General features: G+C 43.5%; 3 pseudogenes; all 3 read left to right on the plus strand.

Annotated features, from left to right (window-relative positions):
* Window positions 1-1,495: 1,495 nt before the first annotated feature.
* Window positions 1,496-2,512, plus strand: LOC127130635 (calpain-type cysteine protease DEK1-like; annotated as a pseudogene).
* Window positions 2,513-2,770: 258 nt separating this feature from the next.
* LOC127130636 (uncharacterized) lies at window positions 2,771-3,624 on the plus strand (annotated as a pseudogene).
* A 14,730-nt stretch (window positions 3,625-18,354) lies between these two features.
* On the plus strand, window positions 18,355-19,370 carry LOC127130637 (calpain-type cysteine protease DEK1-like; annotated as a pseudogene).
* The last annotated feature ends 223 nt before the right edge of the window (window positions 19,371-19,593 follow it).

The raw sequence follows: 19,593 nt of genomic DNA on the forward strand, positions 1-19,593 counted from the left end.
ACCTTTGGCTAGATAATACAACATCTATTTCTGATAAGTTTTAATGTGATTGGCAAAGTTCCCAACAGGACAATGATGAATGCATCCCTAGAGAATCTTAACCCAAATCCTTGACTTAGATTAAAGATTCTTGACGCCTGAATATAATCCATTTTGGAAGATGGTAGCCACAACTTCATTCATTTATCCCTCTTTTTGAACATTTGATAACATATCTTTCTCAGAAATTTGAAGTTTCTAATCCATAACACTAGAGATACCTGAACGTCTATAGCTTCTGTATGAATCCAAAAATATTTTACCAATGCAGGATACACTGGTCCTTTTAGCCTGTTGAAGAAAACTTCCCATCACTGGGATGAAACATCTCCTATGAGATCAAACCCATTTTTCTTTAGGTTTTCAAAATCTATAATATATTCACAAAGAACTTCCATTTAATCCACCAGAGTAGATAAAGAAATCTCAGGGATGCCTTCCATCATAGTAGCTTCGTGTTGAGACTGATTATGTTGACCTTGCTTTTATTGTTGTAGTAGCTCTTGTTGATGAAGTTGTTGATTAGAGATAGTTAAGGTTTTAGGTCGAGAGAGAGAGAGAGAGAGATGTCATACCCCGATTTTGCTCCTGATTTTTTTTGGCATGCTTGGCCTAACCTAATTTTGGTTTTACATGAGGTTTGGTTTTGATCCAAAGTCATGGTGTTGTGATTGTGGATACCCCTATGGTCTGGGTCATCTGAACAACCAAGTTTCTTGTGTTTCAAGCCACTTTCTAGTCATGTTTTTTGGTTCATGGATACTATGCCAAAACCCCAACCTTATGGTCTTATTTCATGGTTTTGTTCATACACATTATCAATCAAGTTATTCAAGTCATGACTAAACCAATTGTGAAAACCAACGTCAAACCATTTTGTTAATCCATTTCAATTTATTTCAATTTTAAACCATTACATTTGATTCCATACAAAAATACAAAAAAATTGACACTTTGACCAATTGTTGACTTTGGTCAACAGTTGACCTTTTGGTCAACTTTGACCAAAGTCAACTTGAATTCTTTTCTATCCTAAACCACCAATTGTCCAATCCTAGTCCTAATCCCATTTTACAACTCCATCTTGATCTTGTTTTGGCCATTTGCACAGGATCTTCAATGCCATCATGCCATGAACTAGGAGCCATAAACCACACACATGAAGCATACTCTAAGCTAGTGCAACCAGCTTCATGCAATGTACCTGCTGCCAAACCAATTGAATGTCATAACCAAGTTGCAAAAAAAAAACATAAACCTGTGTCAAATTTAAACCAAACAAGGTTGCAACCATAAGACAGTGCCATAAAATCAACCTGCATTGAGCCAGATGCAAACCACTTACAACACACCAACCACGTAGCAAATCTTGCATCATGGCCCTACTCAAACATTGCAGCTAACACCCTACAAAAATCTTGCCAAGTCTGCAGTGCCTGCAGCAGACCATAACCACATGACAAGGCCATACCATTTCCAAGCCATTTGTGTTCAAAACCTACAAAGCCAATCATTCACATGTTCAAGAAAAACAGTACACAATGTAATAGGTCCTCAACTCCATTTACTCTGTGGTTTTCTGAATCTTTCAGCATGGTCTGTTGTAGTTTCTCCAATTATCGTGCTTATCATTTGGGGATCCTGGTTGGTTGTAATACTGGATCGACACCTGATTGGTTTGGCTGTAATTATGGCTGGAACGGCTCTCTTATTGGCATTTTATTCAATTATGCTGTGGTGGAGAACCCAGTGGCAAGGTTCAAGCGCTGTTGCAATCCTGCTTCTTCTGGTTGTTGCTCTCCTTTGTGCATATGAGCTTTGTGCAGTATATGTTACAACGGGATCACGGGCATCTGACCGATATTCTCCTTCTGGTTTCTTTTTTGGAGTTTCCGCAGTTGCTTTAGCAATCAACATGCTATTTATTTGCAGAATGGTATTTAATGGAAATGGCCTAGATGTGGATGAATATGTGCGAAAGGCTTACAAATTTGCTCATTCTGAGGGTGTTGAGGTGGGCCCTGTGGCATGTTTACCCGAACCACCAGACCCAAATGAACTAGATCCTCGGCAATCTAGAAGGGCTTCCCATCTTGTTCTTCTCTATCTTGGTTCATTATCTGTTCTGTTAGTTTGCTCCATCTTGTATGGTCTGACGGCCAAGGAGGAAATTGGCTGGGTGCAATCACATCTGTTGCTGTTATTATTCTTGACTGGAATATGGGAGCTTGCCTGTATGGTTTTCAACTTCTTAATAGTCGTGTTGCCGTATTGTTCATTGCTGGAACATCACGAGTGTTTCTTATTTGCTTTGGAGTGCAATACTGGTATTTGGGGGCACTGTATCAGTTATGCTGTTATGGCTTCTGTACTTTTAGGAGCTGCTGTTTCTCGTCATTTATCGGTTACAAATCCATTAGCTGCAAGGAGAGATGCCTTACAAAGCACCTCAAGTTCATTCCTCTTGTTGTAGAAACTATAACCAAGCCTGCAAAACCAGTTGGCAGCATTGTTATGAATCCCAAATGAAGGCAGGCCATGAGGAAAGATATAGATGGTACTTATCCAAGCCAGGGAAAAATTTGCTTGCAGCAATCCATCAACAGAATCAGCCTGCACAACTGAGTCCAACATGTATAAATCCTGCAGAAAAGAAAAGATCACTTTCCGCGTAAATGCTAAAACAAAGTTAAAAAAAAGGTTACTCACAGAATAAGCACTTTTTAGAAAGAGAGATGCAAAGAGTGTTTTGCAACTGTGTTTGTGGCAATTGAAGAAGAAGAAGAAGGGTTCACTTGCCATAGCTTCTTCATCATGACAACTCACTCTCTACTCTTCTATGCTCTCATTCTACTTGCTTCCACTTTCTCTCTCCATTTTCAAGCTCACGCTGCTCCTGCCGGTCCATTGATTAAGCATTTGCTTCACTTATCAAATGGACAGGGTCTGCCACCAAGATGCCACAATCAGATGGGAATGTTCTTCAATTTGAGAATGGTTATGTAGTTGAGACTGTTGTGGAAGGAAATGAAATTGGGGTTATCCCTTATCGGGTCCGCATCTTTGCAGAGGACGGTGAACTCTTTGCTGTTGATGAAATTAATAGCAACATTGTTCGAATTACCCCACCATTATCTCAGTATAGTAGAGGAAGATTGGTAGCTGGGTCGTTTCAGGGCTACACTGATCATGTTGATGGAAAACCTAGTGATGCTCGGTTTAATCATCCCAAAGGCATTACTATGGATGATAAAGGGAATGTTTATGTTGCTAATACTCAGAATCTTGCAATTAGAAAGATTGGAGATGCTGGTGTTACAACCATCGCTGGAGGAAAGTCAAACGTAGCTGGCTACAGGGACGGGCCTAGTGAGGATGTTAAGTTCTTGAATGATTTTGATGTGGTATATGTTCGGCCAACCTGTTCCTTGTTGGTCATTGATAGAGGAATTGCTGCTCTTCGACAAATTATTCTTGACCAGGACGACTGTGATTACCAATCTAGTTCAATTTCCAGCACAGATATCCTTACGGTTGTTGGTGCTGTTTTTTGTTGGATACGCGACATGCATTCATCCAACATGACAACAAGCAGGAAGCAAACACCAATGTGAGTCACCATCTGCAGGAATATCAACTTGCAACAAACCAGGAAATTTCCAAAATCTCTGACCTGCAAATCCAAGAGCCAGCAGTACCGTGCCGTCAGTGTGAACAAGAGTCCATGTGCGCCAGGGAAATGCCGTTGAATACATGGTTCGTTTCTGTTGTCGCCACCTGCTATAAGTCTAGTATCTGCTGCAAGCCAAATCCAAACGTGTATAACATAAACCCAAAACCGCAACCTGCAAAAACCGCAGAAGCTCCACATTAATACAAACAGCAAGCCGAGGAGATACTTTTACTGATGGGTTGTTTAAATACACAATGACTTCTATGATGCACCTAAACCTGCGATGTCTTTAGCTGTACAACCTGTCTCAAAAGATTCTGGAGAGCAATTTTCGAAAGCTTTGAACTACTTCCGAAGAGAGGACCCTATATTCCGTGTTGGCTTGGACCCAGAGAATGGGCAGACAATCATTTCTGGAATGGGAGAACCGCACTTAGATATCTATGATGAACGCAGTGTGAGGGAATACAAGGTTGATGCAGTTGGAAAGCCCCGTGTAAACTTCAGAGAAACTGTTACTCAACATGCTGATTTGGATTATTTACATAAGAAGCAATCTGGAGGGCGAGGACAATATGGACGTGTGATTGGGTATATTGAACCACTTCTTACTGAGTCGGGAACTAAGCTTGAATTTGAAAGCATGCGTGTTGGCCAAGCTGTTCCATCAAATTTTGTCCTTGCGATTGAGAAAGCTGCCAACTCATGTGCATTAATTGGACATCCAGTTGAAAATCTCCGAGTTGTCTTGACAGTTGGTGCTGCTCATGTTGTTGATTCCAGTAAATTTGCCTTTAAAATGGCTTCTGTCTATGCTTTTAGACAGTGTTACACAGCTTCCAGACCGGTTATATTAGAACCTGTTATCAAACCAGGACAGGTGTTATTCCAAAGACTGACCCAATGCTAATTGACTGACCACAACCTAGTAACATACCTGGGGGAATACTGCTGTGTAAAACCAGACCAAAGTTGAACTTAGGCGAGTGGAAATGCATGGATAAGGTTTGCTGCAGAATTGAGCAACATTAAACCTACAGTGCAAAACCATTAACCAACAGTCAGAGGGCAAAGTCCAAAAACATCCCAAATTGGTATGAGGTCAAAGCAGAGAAGAGAGTTTGTGAAGGATACCTTTTCTTGAATCTAGCATGGATAGGGTAATTCTGTGTCTGAGCATCCAAAATGCTTTGCAGAAGCACTCCTTTTGAACAGCAAGGACCCCATTGGAAACCCTAATTCAAAGAATATAAAAGGAGAATGAATTGTAAGCAAAAGGACCTAGAGGCAAGAATCTGAAGCAAAGAAAACCCTAATTTCCAAAGGTTAGAGGCGGCCACTATTCACAGAAGACTTGGAGGCGAAAGTCTGAAACAAAGAAAAATCCCAAAATCGATTACCTGGAGGCCAGCTTCTTCACGCCTTTCACCACCGTCGTGACACTTTGTAAGAATTTCTCCTTTTTTCCTTTTATCCTTTTCATATGCTTGTTGATGGAGATATCGTGTGAGTGAGAGAGAGATGTTGAGAGTTGAGAGAGAACGATTTTGGTGAGATAGAGAGAGCGCGTTTGAGAGGGTTTTGGTGAGAATGAGAGATAGGTGCGAACGAGATTGAGAGAGCGATGAGGGAGAGTTTTCTCTGAGCTTGAGGGAGTTCGTGAGGTGGGGAGGAAGATGACGATGAAGACGAACCTCTGTGTTTCCATTTTTCTTTTTTCTTTTTTCTAATTTTTTTTCTTTTATTGTTTAATTTAATTTGTTTTTAACACAAAAAACCATAAAAATGTTTATTTTGTTCTTTTATTTTAAATCTTTTTTAGCCCGGTTCATATATTTAACATAGTATCTCAGTAGCAGATAATGATGAATGGTCTGGTGGAGAAGGGCAGTGTGTATATTCTTGAGTGGGGTGGGTTCAACACTCATGTGTGGCATTTTTTGGCATTTTTATTTCTCTTAGTTATATTATTTTTCTTTTAGCATTTTTTATTCTTTTAGCATTTTGTTAATATCTTTTTTATGTCTATTATAATTTCATTTGTTAGTAAATGCATAGTTCAAAAACCATTTTTTCAAACTATAAAAATCATGCTTTTCTCGGTTTAATATCGAGCCCACTTTTTACACCCTTGTAAGTCGATTGCTTTTTAAGCATCGCCATCGACCTCACATAGCTTACTCTTGGGCTTTCTTACAATGAGCCGGTTCCTTCGCACTTACACTCATACATTGTTTAATGCTCATTCATTTTGTTTCTTTGATTATTTGATTTGATCATGTACTTGTTTAAATATCTTATTGTTTGATTGTGGCCTACTTGTATGGTGTATGAGGCATATATTTATATTGTTTTGATTTCCATGACAACCCCCATTCATAACAAATGTATCCCCCTCCCATGAAATGTATAATATTCTTTCATTCTTTATTCATCTGTTAATACAAGAATTAAAATGAACATTCGATAACCATTTCAAAACAAGATCAAAACCTCGATCCAACGTCGAGTAATCATTTTTCAAAACCTAACAGAACCAGCACGTATTCATCCACCCCCTTGTAAGTCGATTGCTTTATGCATCGCCATCAACCTTGTAAGTCGATTGCTTCATGCATCGCCATCAACCTTGTAAGTCGATTGCTTCATGCATCGCCATCTACCTTTATCCCTAACACTTCTCCTTGCTCCATTCGTCGATTCTTGTTCCGATTAGGTAGCACCCATTAGGTAGAACCCTTTGTATGATAACATAGGTAGGATTCCCATATCCTTTTGCATGCTAACATTAGATAGATATTCCCATTTGTAAATCCTAACACTTAAGTACACATTGCATGACAACTCTAGGGCAGAGCTTCCCCCACTTCTAGACCTTTCTGAGCGTCTCCGATCTTGTGGCATGTAGTCCGTTCTATTGCAAAGAGGTAACTGCCTAAGACTCGATTCAGCGAGCTGCGACACCTACTGCTAGGACGTGAACACATCGCCCACTCTCCTTTGACACAACTGGTGTCCTCCTTTGTAAGTCCATGTTCAGATGGCAACCCCTCCGTAGGGGAACTACATCGCCCTGATCCTTGTTCCAGACGAGGTATGTAGGCAGGTGGTCGTGCGAGACCACTCCGGGCACCTTTCTTTTTCTCTTTGTGTGTGTTTTGGTTCGGATGCTGATGTAAGCCCAGTGATTGGCATTCAGGCTCCATGTTTGCCTCTTTGCGAGTTTGTTTGGTTCGGATGCTGACATAAGTCCAGTGATTGGCAGTCGGGCTCCACGTTTGCCTTTTTGTGAGTTTGTTTGGTTCGGATGCTGACATAAGTCCAATGATTGGCAGTCGGGCTCCACGTTTGCCCTTTTGTGTGTGTTTTGGTTCGGATGCTGACATAAGTCCAGTGATTGGCAGTCGGGCTCCACGTTTGCCTCTTTGTGAGTTTGTTTGGTTCGGATGCTGACATAAGTCCAGTGATTGGCAGTCGGGCTCCACGTTTGCCCCTTTTGTGTGTGTTTCGGTTCGGATGCTGATGTAAGTCCAATGATTGGCAGTCGGGCTCCATGTTTGCCCTTTTGTGTGTGTTTTGGTTCGGATGCTGATGTAAGTCCAGTGATTGGCAGTCGGGCTCTATGTTTGCCACCTTTTTGTGTGTAGGTGCCATGTTCAGATGGCAATCCCTATGTAGCCGAACTACGGCAACTCTGATTCTCATGTTCAGATGAGATACGTAGGCACAAGATGCGATGTCTTGCCGAGTTTGACTAACAACTAACAACTAATCTTTGTTTGCTTTCGCCCTCGTTGCGATCCTTTCTCTCGCCCTCGTTGCGATCGAGACATTCCCTTTCTCTCGCCCTCGTTGCAATCGAGACTTTCCTTTTCTCTTGCCCTAGTTGCAATCGAGACCTTTATTCCCGTAGTTAGTTTGAACTATGTTTTGCTCTGATTCTCATTCCCGACGAGATATGTAGGCATAAGACGCGATGTCTTAGCGAGCACACATCTCTTCCACCCATAGGTACCCGAGCTACGAAGACTCTGATTCTCATTCCAGATGAGATACGTATGCAGTGGATGCGACATCCGTGCGAGTCATTTTCTTTGACCCTCTCTTTTAGTAAATAGTACATTAGATGAACATACACCCTTTAGATAAGAAACAAACAAGAGTGGATCCCGTAGAGTACTACGGATGCGTAGGGGTGCTAATACCTTCCCTTCGCATAATCGACTCCCGAACCCAAGATTTGGTTGCGAGACCTTGTCTTTTCCTTTCCTTTCTCCAGGTTTACTTCGAGCGTTTCCTTTCCCTCCTTTGGGATAAATAACGCACGGTGGCGACTCTTCTGTCATTTCTTTCTCGCCGGTTGTTTCTTCGCACCTCCGTATTTTTCGGGTTGCGACAGCTGGCGACTCTGCTGGGGATAAACAGTTTCCCTAAGCGAGTCCCTCCTAGCTTTTGTAGGTTTCTTGTTTGTTGGGTGTTTATTCTTTTGTACAGTTATTTATTTTCAGCATTTACCTGCTTTACCTTATTGCATTCATGTACATATGTTTGTTGTATCTGCTGCCGTTTATCTGTTTGTTGGGGTGGGGTGTTCTATGAGAGGTAAGCCCATTACCCAGGCTTGAGTGTACACATAGATTTTAGAGTGGATGTTCATGAGGCTTGCGTGGCATGTTGCTACGTTAAGTCGTTCGTGAAGAACCACACCCAGACGAGGTTTCTCTTGGATATATTATGTCCTACGGATGTTCCGTAACGACATGATGTTCCTTTAGAAATCGTCGACTCTGGTGACCATCTCCCGAGAACTCAGTCGAGGCCTCTCCTCCGAGACGTGATTATGTTAGCTCTGGTGGGCGCATTCTCACTGCTCAATCCGAGGACCCCGAGACTGGGAACTTGCTTTAGGATGTCCTGTTGAGGGGAGTCAGTAGAGGTCTTTTATCCCGTAATAATGCCAAACCTTCAGTGGTAAACGTATTATTCTCGACTGAAGGGCTGAAGCTGACAAACTTCTGTTCTTAAAACCTACCAGTGAGGGGAGGGTTTGATCTCTACAGATACGGTTTCTGCCAGTGGTGCTGTGATGGTGACTTTGGTTCAGCCAAATTTATGGACATTTATTTCTGGGACGCCGGAGTTCTGTCCGTGGTTTATCAATGGGTTCCGTTTATTTCGGATCCCCGGGTTGAATTTGAAAGTACCTGTTCAGAGGATCTGACTGTCATCCGTTCAGTGGATGTTCCTGTGATGATAGTGATGTGATCTCCAGTTTCGTTTATTTCGGAACTCCCCAAGTCGGATTTATGGTGACTTAGTTCCGATGACTGTGACTAGTTCAGAGAATAGGCCTTCAGATGACTTGGTGGCGCAATGACTTGTATTCATGCATTTGCATCGCATTCATCTGCATTCAACTCGTGTCTATCCGTACTCAGGGTCCACTTTTTGAATAAGATTCTGGTTGAGAGATAGCCAGATGTCAGAATGTTATTGATGAAAAATTATCTGTCTCTGTGAAACCAAAATCAAAGGAATATTCCTGGTACGGATAGACATTGCATGCGTGAGTCATACTAACCCATTTGTTGTTTTGTAGGTGTCAACCGATACGCATAGCTCTTCAATTCAGACATACAGTCAGACTCAACAAATCCAAGCTGATGGATCTTCCCAACGCCGATATCCTTGAACTGAAAGAGATGATGAGGGGATTGTTCAGTATTGTGCAAGGGCTTGCCTTGGGGCAGAAAGCCATGTCTGAGAGATTGGAAAGGATTGAGAGCTGGATGATCAAGGAGAAAGTTCAGGGAAAGGCTTCATCATCCGATGTAACAAATCCCTCTGGCTCGGTAGCAAAGAAACTCTCTGACAGTGGTCCGCTCAAAAAGGAGGTTGAGTCAAGTGGTGTGCCAGCAAAGAAAGAACGCAGTAAGGATCGTTATCATCCTTATGCTGTTGCTGTAACCACTCTTGTTGGTAACTCACCTGTACCCCCGCAACAACCACCACTTCAACAGAAGGCACCGAGAGCTAAGAGCCAGGTGAGGAAGAAGAAGGAGGATCGTCAGTTTGAGGAACCACCTGTGACTTATACCCTTTTGTTCAGGAGATTGAGAGATCTGGGATTAGTTCGGCCGAGGATTTTGATTCCTGTAGAACAGCAGCGGAGGCTTCCAAACTATGATGAGAATGCCAGGTGCGAGTTCCATTCTGAGGCACCCGGGCACAGTGTTGAGGGTTGTAGGGCTTTCAAGCATGTTGTCCAAGACTTGGTGGACTCCAAGATCATCAGTTTGGCACAGATCATGGAGGGGGATGTCAACCCTGTACCCAGGCAGGGTCCTGTAAAGATGAAGATGGTGAAAAAGGTCAAGAAAGGAATGGAGATGACTGAGGAAGATCAGTTAAAGGTTCCCATGTCTGTGGTCCCAGAACCTCTGGTGCAGGATGGAGTCTTCCCTGTGGTTGATAATTGCTGTGCAGCCGTTGCCATAGAGGGGTGTGTATTGATGGGAGACACGACCCAGAAGATGAAAGAAGTAGAAATGGACATTGGAAAACTTGAAATACCCAGTCAAGCAATCGAAACCGTCCAGGTGGAGAGCGCTCTTGTTGTCGAGAAAGAGAAGAAGTTGTCCATTTCTTCCTATAAACAAGCTCTAGAGGTGGTGAAGAACCAAGAGGCCCGAGGTTGGGGCAGGATCATCGACATAGTGGTAAAGGCAGACATGTTCGGGATTGGTTATCCAGATCAAGAGTCGTCTAGACCAAACAGAGGACGTCGTCCACCGTACGTCTTTGTCAGTGCAGGAATGTTGGATTCTGATCATGCTTGTTCAGTGAGTGAAGAGGTTGACTGTGACCGCGAGCTCGAGCTGTGGATAAAGTCGTGCGTGCCAGGCGATTGGAGGGCCTCCAAAAGCATCACTGTCGCTCATCCGGAAGTGTAGTATTTTTGTTTTAATTCTGTTTGCATGAAAGCCATACGTTCTGCCCGAAACGTACTGGTCCATTGTAAGGGCCATCTCATGTGTTTCATTTTGCAACGTTTTGCATCAGTAATAAATGGATGTTTTTGTGATTAAAAACGGTGTTCCCTGTTTTTCATTTTTTGCAGTTTTAAAAAAAATAATAATAATAAAATAAAATAAAATAAAAATGGCAATGTTTTTCGCTTTTCTTTTGAACTTGTCTCGTTCCAACCTCAAAAGTGATTACCCTCCTGATCTCATCGATAACAATTTGGTTACACCTTTGTATGACTTCGACAATTCGATCTATCATGCCGAAGGAGAAGGCGAAGAAGATTGTGATTTGTTGGAATTAGCCGGGTCGTTGAAACCAGAGGAGAAGGTGATTCAACCGCATGAGGAGTGCTCAGAATTGTCGCTCCAAGCACCGCCGAGGTCAGAAAGCGAATATTGAGGCCGCTTCAGAGGCAAGTCAAGAACAGGATGGTATATGTGCGCCCGGTTGTATCTAGATACACCAAGGTAAGATACCAATGTTGTGGAGGCACGAGTTACCATGGAGAGAAGACTGTCCTCCAGGGAAGCGGAAACCGGTGCTGAAAGATGAGAATGTGTGTGGACTGTCGAGATGTGAGCTGAGCTAATCTGAAAGATGAATTCCCGGTACGTCACAACGAGGTATTGGATTGATTATAATGCTCAGTTTATCTTCATGGGTGGCTTCTTGGCCGAGACCAGATTGAACTGTTGCCAGATGATATGACGTAGACCATGTCCATCACACAAGGGGCACCTTCTGGTTATAAGGTGATGTCGTTCAGTATCGAGAAGGCCGGTGCCAAGTATCAGAAGTCTAGGGTGACTTTGTTTCATGATATGATTCATCGTGAAAGCAAATGCCATGTTGATGACATGATGGCAAAGTCCCAAGCAGAAGAGGGGCATCCGGTGGATCAAGTTGTTTGACAGGTAGAGATAACTCATACTGTTGAGTTCGAATTAGCGCACTTATGGAGTGCTGCCGAGGCATGTTGCGAACGAAAGAGGAATCAAGGTTGATCCTACAAAAAAAAAAAAAAAAAAAAAAAAAAAAAGAGTAGTAGGAACCTCTGATTCTGATACCTTCCGGGGAAGAAACGACTGCTAATCTGGTACCTGACAGCCCTTAAGGGGTCTATGAGGTGCGTATTGAGTCAGTATGACTAGTCTTGTCGAAAAGAGCACGCAATTTACCTAAGCAAAAAGTTTATCGACTGTGAAACAATACACTCACTGCTCGAGAAAACTTGATGTACTTTGGCATAGGCTGCTCGCCGATTGAGACAGTGTATGCTGGTTCATACCACCTTGTGGATGTCCAAAATGGATCTGATTAAGTATGTGCTTGAGGAGCTAGCATCGAACGGACGGGTTGTGAGAGGGCAAGTGATGTCGACTGAATACGATATTCAGTATACCTCCCAGAAAGCAACCAAGAGGAGGGTATTGTATGGTTATCTCGCCCAACAACCCACTGATGATTGTCAACCAAGGAAGTCTGAAGTCCCTGATGAGGACATCTCGAGGTACTCGAATCGAAAGATTGAGAGTGACCGATCCCGGAGGAGGGGCCTGACCCCGAATCCGAACGGGTTTTTGATGTCTGATGGGGAGAGTTTAAAGAGAGTGAGCTAGTGCTTCCCCGATAACATGTGAACGCACCAATGATAGTGGCTGAGTACGAAGTTGGTATCCTGAGTGTCGTACTTTGGTACGTGCATCTACTGGGGCAACGCCTTCCTCATGCGGTACGGGATGGAAGTGATATTGCCTGCTGGAGGCTAGATTTCATTGTGAAGAGTCCGGATGGATGAGAAGTTAGAAAATGGAGTGTGGATGAGGACTCGGTATAACGCGTTGAGCCTGACTGAGGAAAGAGGCTGACAGTTACTTGTCATGGGGCAGTTGTACCCCGTAAATGAAGCGTGTTGTTGATCGAGAAGTGCGACCTCGTGGGTAGCATGGAAGAGATATGGTGTTGAAAAGGATCCTTCCTCCTCAAGACGATCGTGAGGCAAGTGGATAAACAGTTATGAATGTCCATTCGTGGTCAAGAAGGTTTCCTCTGATTGAGCCTTGTTGTCGACAACCACGGATGATGAGGATTTTCCATTCCCATGTAAATGCGGACGCAGTTAAAAGATACTTCGTGAAAAATAGACCCGCTGGACAAAAAGAATAAAAGAGTCCAGGCAAAAAGGGGCATCCCGGCGAACCAAGAAAAAAGAAGAAAGGTTCGGGCAAAAGTTAGGGATAATAAAAGAAAAGAACTGTACACCCGGCAAGTCGAAAACCCCACAAGGGCGACTTGGGCAAAAAAGGGTATCCCGGTGGACTGAAACCCGAAAGGGCGGTCCAGGCAAAAGAGGGAATGAAACGAACAACTGCGTCTAGCATGATCGTTTGTGCTCATGATGACTTGGAGAATCTCCAACAGAGACCAATCGGAAGCATCTTGTTCAGAAGACAGAAAGTGCGGAAAGTCTTGAGGACATATGGGGTGTAACCGAGTTGGAACCCGATGAGATCACGGTTCCGCATTGCCAATAAGATAGATTTTTTCCCTTTGTGCGCAATCACCTCTTTCCAGGGTTTGCTTCCTGTGTGTTGCTCGGTTGTGAGCCATCTTTTATTCCAGTCAATAAAGCGTGTGTTCGGTCAAATAAATTTTGTTTTTGTGTCATTACCGTTTTGATTACGAAAACATCCGTTTATTTTGATAAGAATATTTGCATTTTGAAACATAGAGGTCCCTTCCGATGCATGCTTATGAGGTTGAAATCTGGAAATCTTATTCGGAAGTTTGAGTGACTTAGGCGTTGAAATATCGGAACACCTGGGGCATACCTGGGGCACGCTTTTATCTAACGACCCCTGCTGCAGAGCCCGACCAGGGGCAATGGATAGACTAACGATGAAAAGCCCGTGACAGAGTTGCGACGACGATCCTGAAAGCTAATCAAGAAGACTCTTCAAAGTCTAAGGACTGGAAAGTTTGTATGAATCCCAGGAATTCGATCTTCGTGGGATGAATCAGAAAAGTCCAGAAGCGTCTGGGAGTTCGTAAAAGAGGGAGGGCCGACACTGTGGGTGGACGATGGATGCCGCAATTCGGCGACTCGACAGGTGTTCCGTGTCCAATAAGCGGTATTTCCCCAGTAGGTGTGAGAGGGTTACCTCCCTAACAGATTTGAGATCAGTGTCTCCTCAGCGAGCCTGAAGGTTACTGCCTTCCCAGTAGGGTTTGTGTTGATGGTTTTCCCTCAGTGAGATCCCCAAGCGGATCGGGTTCGGAGAAAATCATCCCCAGTAGAGATAAGAATGGGTTGCCTCCCCTAGCAGGGTAATCTCCAAGCAGTTCGGGTTCGATGGAGTGCATCCCCAGCAAGGTTTGTCTTTCCCCAGCAGGGTGGAAGTTGACGTGGTTATAAGATCCTCAGCACAGTTCCTGGAGTTCCCCGGTGTTGTCTCTGGAGGAGACGTGTGTTTATGCATTCATCATTTAGATAAGCATAACATATTGCATCATTAGTGCATAGCATTTCCATGATCATGGGGCATTGTGTAAAACAAAAAAACTCATGCATCAACATTGCAAACATGTCCATTAGCCCTAGGCCGTGTTGACCAGCCGAGATTGGGTTGTTGGAAAGAGTTTAGCATCGCGCCATTGGATCGGCTTCAGAATTGGGTTCATCAGCATGGTTGAGAAGTTGGTGTTTTCCCAACAAGTGACTCCTTAGTTGAGCGGGTATCCCCAGCAGTGTTACTCCCTGAAGTTGGCAGCATCTTGCAAGCTTGGGTCCATTCCCTTAGCAGCAGTGGGTGTGTCTGATCTCTCCATGTAGAGTCTACCCCTTAAGCAGAAAGTGTCTACCATTTCCTTCCGCGCTCCCCACCGAGTTACATCCTCGTGGATGACGGTTGTTTCTGTTCCCTCCCTAACGGGATGGGTTTTCCCTATTGAGTTTCTTTCCTCATTAGGATGAGTCTTGATTCAGTTTGCCTTCGTGGATCGATCCTAAATTGGCTTCTTGTTCGCTGTCTCTTGTACTTCTCTGGGGCATAAATGAATGGTTGCTCACTAACCGGCACTCGTTCATCTCATCCTCAGCGGAATTGTGGGCCTCTACCTACAAACCGGTAGTTGTAAGTCCTATCGTTGTGGTTTTCTACCTAATAGCTGGTAGTTGTAAAATCCCACTTTCACCCCCTAGCAGAGGTAACCTTTGTGGTTCATGTTGTTTGTGGGCTTCTACCTACAAACCGGTAGTTGTAAGTCCTATTTTTGTGGTTTTCTACCTACTAACTGGTAGTTGTAAAATCCCACTTTCATCCCCTTGGTGGAGTTAACCCTGTGTGCTCATCCTATCGATGACTGGTTACTTTTCCGTGGTTTTCTGCCTACTAACAGGTAGATGTAATCCCCTCTTTGTGGTATTGATAGTCTTGTTCCCTTTGGATACTTGCCTTGATCAAGCAGTATTGTCCCCATTGGGTCTTCCCCTTCTTTTTGGATACTTGCTCCGAGTAAGCAACTTTATCCTCTTTTGATTAGTCATCTTTTGCATACCTAGTCTGGTACCCCGTTGCCTTTCTTTTCGGTCGTTTATCCATTTAACAACCTGCAACCCGGTTATGGATAATCTTCCATGCGAGTGCATTATCTACGTTTTGACGGCTATAGATAATATATCTCATGCACTCTTTGGTCAATCTTTCGATTGTTATCCCCAGCATAGGTCTTTGGCATGCGTGCCGGCTCACGTATCACTGTTTTGTTATCTTCGCCGATGCTGATAGACATGAAGAGTTTTCCCGGTATCCAGACCGAAGTGGCGTTCAGGCCAGGTTTCCGATTTCCAGATCGAAGAAGTTCTCAACAATCAGGACGAAGAACTTATGGTATTCAGACCAGTTTTCCCGGTATCCAGACCGAAGTGGCGTTCAGGCCAGGTTTCCAATTTCCAGATCGAAGAAGTTCTCAACAATCAGGACGAAGAACTTATGGTATTCAGACCAGTTTTCCCGGTATCCAGACCGAAGTGGCGTTCAGGCCAGGTTTCCGATTTCCAGATCGAAGAAGTTCTCAACAATCAGGACGAAGAACTTATGGTATTCAGACCAGTTTTCCCGGTATCCAGACCGAAGTGGCGTTCAGGCCAGGTTTCCGATTCCCAGATCGAAGAAGTTCTCAACAATCAGGACGAAGAACTTATGGTATTCAGACCAGTTTTCCCGGTATCCAGACCGAAGTGGCATTCAGGCCAGTTTCCGATTTCCAGATCGAAGAAGTTCTCAACAATCAGGACGAAGAACTTATGGTATCCAGACCAGTATTCCGGTGTTCAGACCGAGGCGGTAGTCAGACCGATGCGGCGTTCAGGCCAATTTCCGATTTTCAGATCGGAGAAGTTCTCAACAATCAGGACGAAGAACTTATGGTATTCAGACCAGTTTTCCCGGTATCCAGACCGAAGTGGCGTTCAGGCCAGGTTTCCGATTTCCAGATCGAAGAAGTTCTCAACAATCAGGACGAAGAACTTATGGTATTCAGACCAGTTTTCCCGGTATCCAGACCGAAGTGGCGTTCAGGCCAGGTTTCCGATTCCCAGATCGAAGAAGTTCTCAACAATCAGGACGAAGAACTTATGGTATTCAGACCAGTTTTCCCGGTATCCAGACCGAAGTGGCGTTCAGGCCAGGTTTCCGATTTCCAGATCGAAGAAGTTCTCAACAATCAGGACGAAGAACTTATGGTATTCAGACCAGTTTTCCCGGTATCCAGACCGAAGTGGCGTTCAGGCCAGGTTTCCGATTTCCAGAGTTTTCCCGGTATCCAGACCGAAGTGGCGTTCAGGCCAGGTTTCCGATTTCCAGATCGAAGAAGTTCTCAACAATCAGGACGAAGAACTTATGGTATTCAGACCAGTTTTCCCGGTATCCAGACCGAAGTGGCGTTCAGGCCAGGTTTCCGATTTCCAGATCGAAGAAGTTCTCAACAATCAGGACGAAGAACTTATGGTATTCAGACCAGTTTTCCCGGTATCCAGACCGAAGTGGCGTTCAGGCCAGGTTTCCGATTTCCAGATCGAAGAAGTTCTCAACAATCAGGACGAAGAACTTATGGTATTCAGACCAGTTTTCCCGGTATCCAGACCGAAGTGGCGTTCAGGCCAGGTTTCCGATTTCCAGATCGAAGAAGTTCTCAACAATCAGGACGAAGAACTTATGGTATCCAGACCAGTATTCCGGTGTTCAGACCGAGGCGGTAGTCAGACCGATGCGGCGTTCAGGCCAATTTCCGATTTTCAGATCGGAGAAGTTCTCAACAATCAGGACGAAGAACTTATGGTATTCAGGCCAGTTTCCGGTATCCAGACCGAAGTGGTGTTCAGACCAGATTTCCGGTGATCAGACCAACATTGATACTCTCATGTTCCAATGCTTAGTGTTCAGACTAATGTGTGGCGTTCAGGCCATGGGTATTCCTGTGTTACCATTTATTTTGGTATCCAGGTCAACTTTCTGTTTCGGTACTCAGGCCGATTTTCACCGTACCAGACGGACTCTTCTTTCGAGATTGCTTCTTTGCCGATTCTGACAGACATTGTTAACTATTTCATGGGGATTCAGGATCAAAATCCGGGTCTTCTTAGTATTTAACCATCTCCCACTTTGATCATATGAAGAATACACTGCTTCATATTCTCTAGTTGAAGACGCTTAAATAGGGGCAGCTGTCATACCCCGATTTTGCTCCTGATTTTTTTTGGCATGCTTGGCCTAACCTAATTTTGGTTTTACATGAGGTTTGGTTTTGATCCAAAGTCATGGTGTTGTGATTGTGGATACCCCTATGGTCTGGGTCATCTGAACAACCAAGTTTCTTGTGTTTCAAGCCACTTTCTAGTCATGTTTTTTGGTTCATGGATACTATGCCAAAACCCCAACCTTATGGTCTTATTTCATGGTTTTGTTCATACACATTATCAATCAAGTTATTCAAGTCATGACTAAACCAATTGTGAAAACCAACGTCAAACCATTTTGTTAATCCATTTCAATTTATTTCAATTTTAAACCATTACATTTGATTCCATACAAAAATACAAAAAATTGACACTTTGACCAATTGTTGACTTTGGTCAACAGTTGACCTTTTGGTCAACTTTGACCAAAGTCAACTTGAATTCTTTTCTATCCTAAACCACCAATTGTCCAATCCTAGTCCTAATCCCATTTTACAACTCCATCTTGATCTTGTTTTGGCCATTTGCACAGGATCTTCAATGCCATCATGCCATGAACTAGGAGCCATAAACCACACACATGAAGCATACTCTAAGCTAGTGCAACCAGCTTCATGCAATGTACCTGCTGCCAAACCAATTGAATGTCATAACCAAGTTGCAAAAAAAAAACATAAACCTGTGTCAAATTTAAACCAAACAAGGTTGCAACCATAAGACAGTGCCATAAAATCAACCTGCATTGAGCCAGATGCAAACCACTTACAACACACCAACCACGTAGCAAATCTTGCATCATGGCCCTACTCAAACATTGCAGCTAACACCCTACAAAAATCTTGCCAAGTCTGCAGTGCCTGCAGCAGACCATAACCACATGACAAGGCCATACCATTTCCAAGCCATTTGTGTTCAAAACCTACAAAGCCAATCATTCACATGTTCAAGAAAAACAGTACACAATGTAATAGGTCCTCAACTCCATTTACTCTGTGGTTTTCTGAATCTTTCAGCATGGTCTGTTGTAGTTTCTCCAATTATCGTGCTTATCATTTGGGGATCCTGGTTGGTTGTAATACTGGATCGACACCTGATTGGTTTGGCTGTAATTATGGCTGGAACGGCTCTCTTATTGGCATTTTATTCAATTATGCTGTGGTGGAGAACCCAGTGGCAAGGTTCAAGCGCTGTTGCAATCCTGCTTCTTCTGGCTGTTGCTCTCCTTTGTGCATATGAGCTTTGTGCAGTATATGTTACAACGGGATCACGGGCATCTGACCGATATTCTCCTTCTGGTTTCTTTTTGGAGTTTCCGCAGTTGCTTTAGCAATCAACATGCTATTTATTTGCAGAATGGTATTTAATGGAAATGGCCTAGATGTGGATGAATATGTGCGAAAGGCTTACAAATTTGCTCATTCTGAGGGTGTTGAGGTGGGCCCTGTGGCATGTTTACCCGAACCACCAGACCCAAATGAACTAGATCCTCGGCAATCTAGAAGGGCTTCCCATCTTGTTCTTCTCTATCTTGGTTCATTATCTGTTCTGTTAGTTTGCTCCATCTTGTATGGTCTGACGGCCAAGGAGGAAATTGGCTGGGTGCAATCACATCTGTTGCTGTTATTATTCTTGACTGGAATATGGGAGCTTGCCTGTATGGTTTTCAACTTCTTAATAGTCGTGTTGCCGTATTGTTCATTGCTGGAACATCACGAGTGTTTCTTATTTGCTTTGGAGTGCAATACTGGTATTTGGGGGCACTGTATCAGTTATGCTGTTATGGCTTCTGTACTTTTAGGAGCTGCTGTTTCTCGTCATTTATCGGTTACAAATCCATTAGCTGCAAGGAGAGATGCCTTACAAAGCACCTCAAGTTCATTCCTCTTGTTGTAGAAACTATAACCAAGCCTGCAAAACCAGTTGGCAGCATTGTTATGAATCCCAAATGAAGGCAGGCCATGAGGAAAGATATAGATGGTACTTATCCAAGCCAGGGAAAAATTTGCTTGCAGCAATCCATCAACAGAATCAGCCTGCACAACTGAGTCCAACATGTATAAATCCTGCAGAAAAGAAAAGATCACTTTCCGCGTAAATGCTAAAACAAAGTTAAAAA

This window comes from Lathyrus oleraceus, chromosome 3, assembly GCF_024323335.1.
Source record: "Lathyrus oleraceus cultivar Zhongwan6 chromosome 3, CAAS_Psat_ZW6_1.0, whole genome shotgun sequence".
Taxonomy (NCBI): domain Eukaryota; kingdom Viridiplantae; phylum Streptophyta; class Magnoliopsida; order Fabales; family Fabaceae; genus Lathyrus; species Lathyrus oleraceus.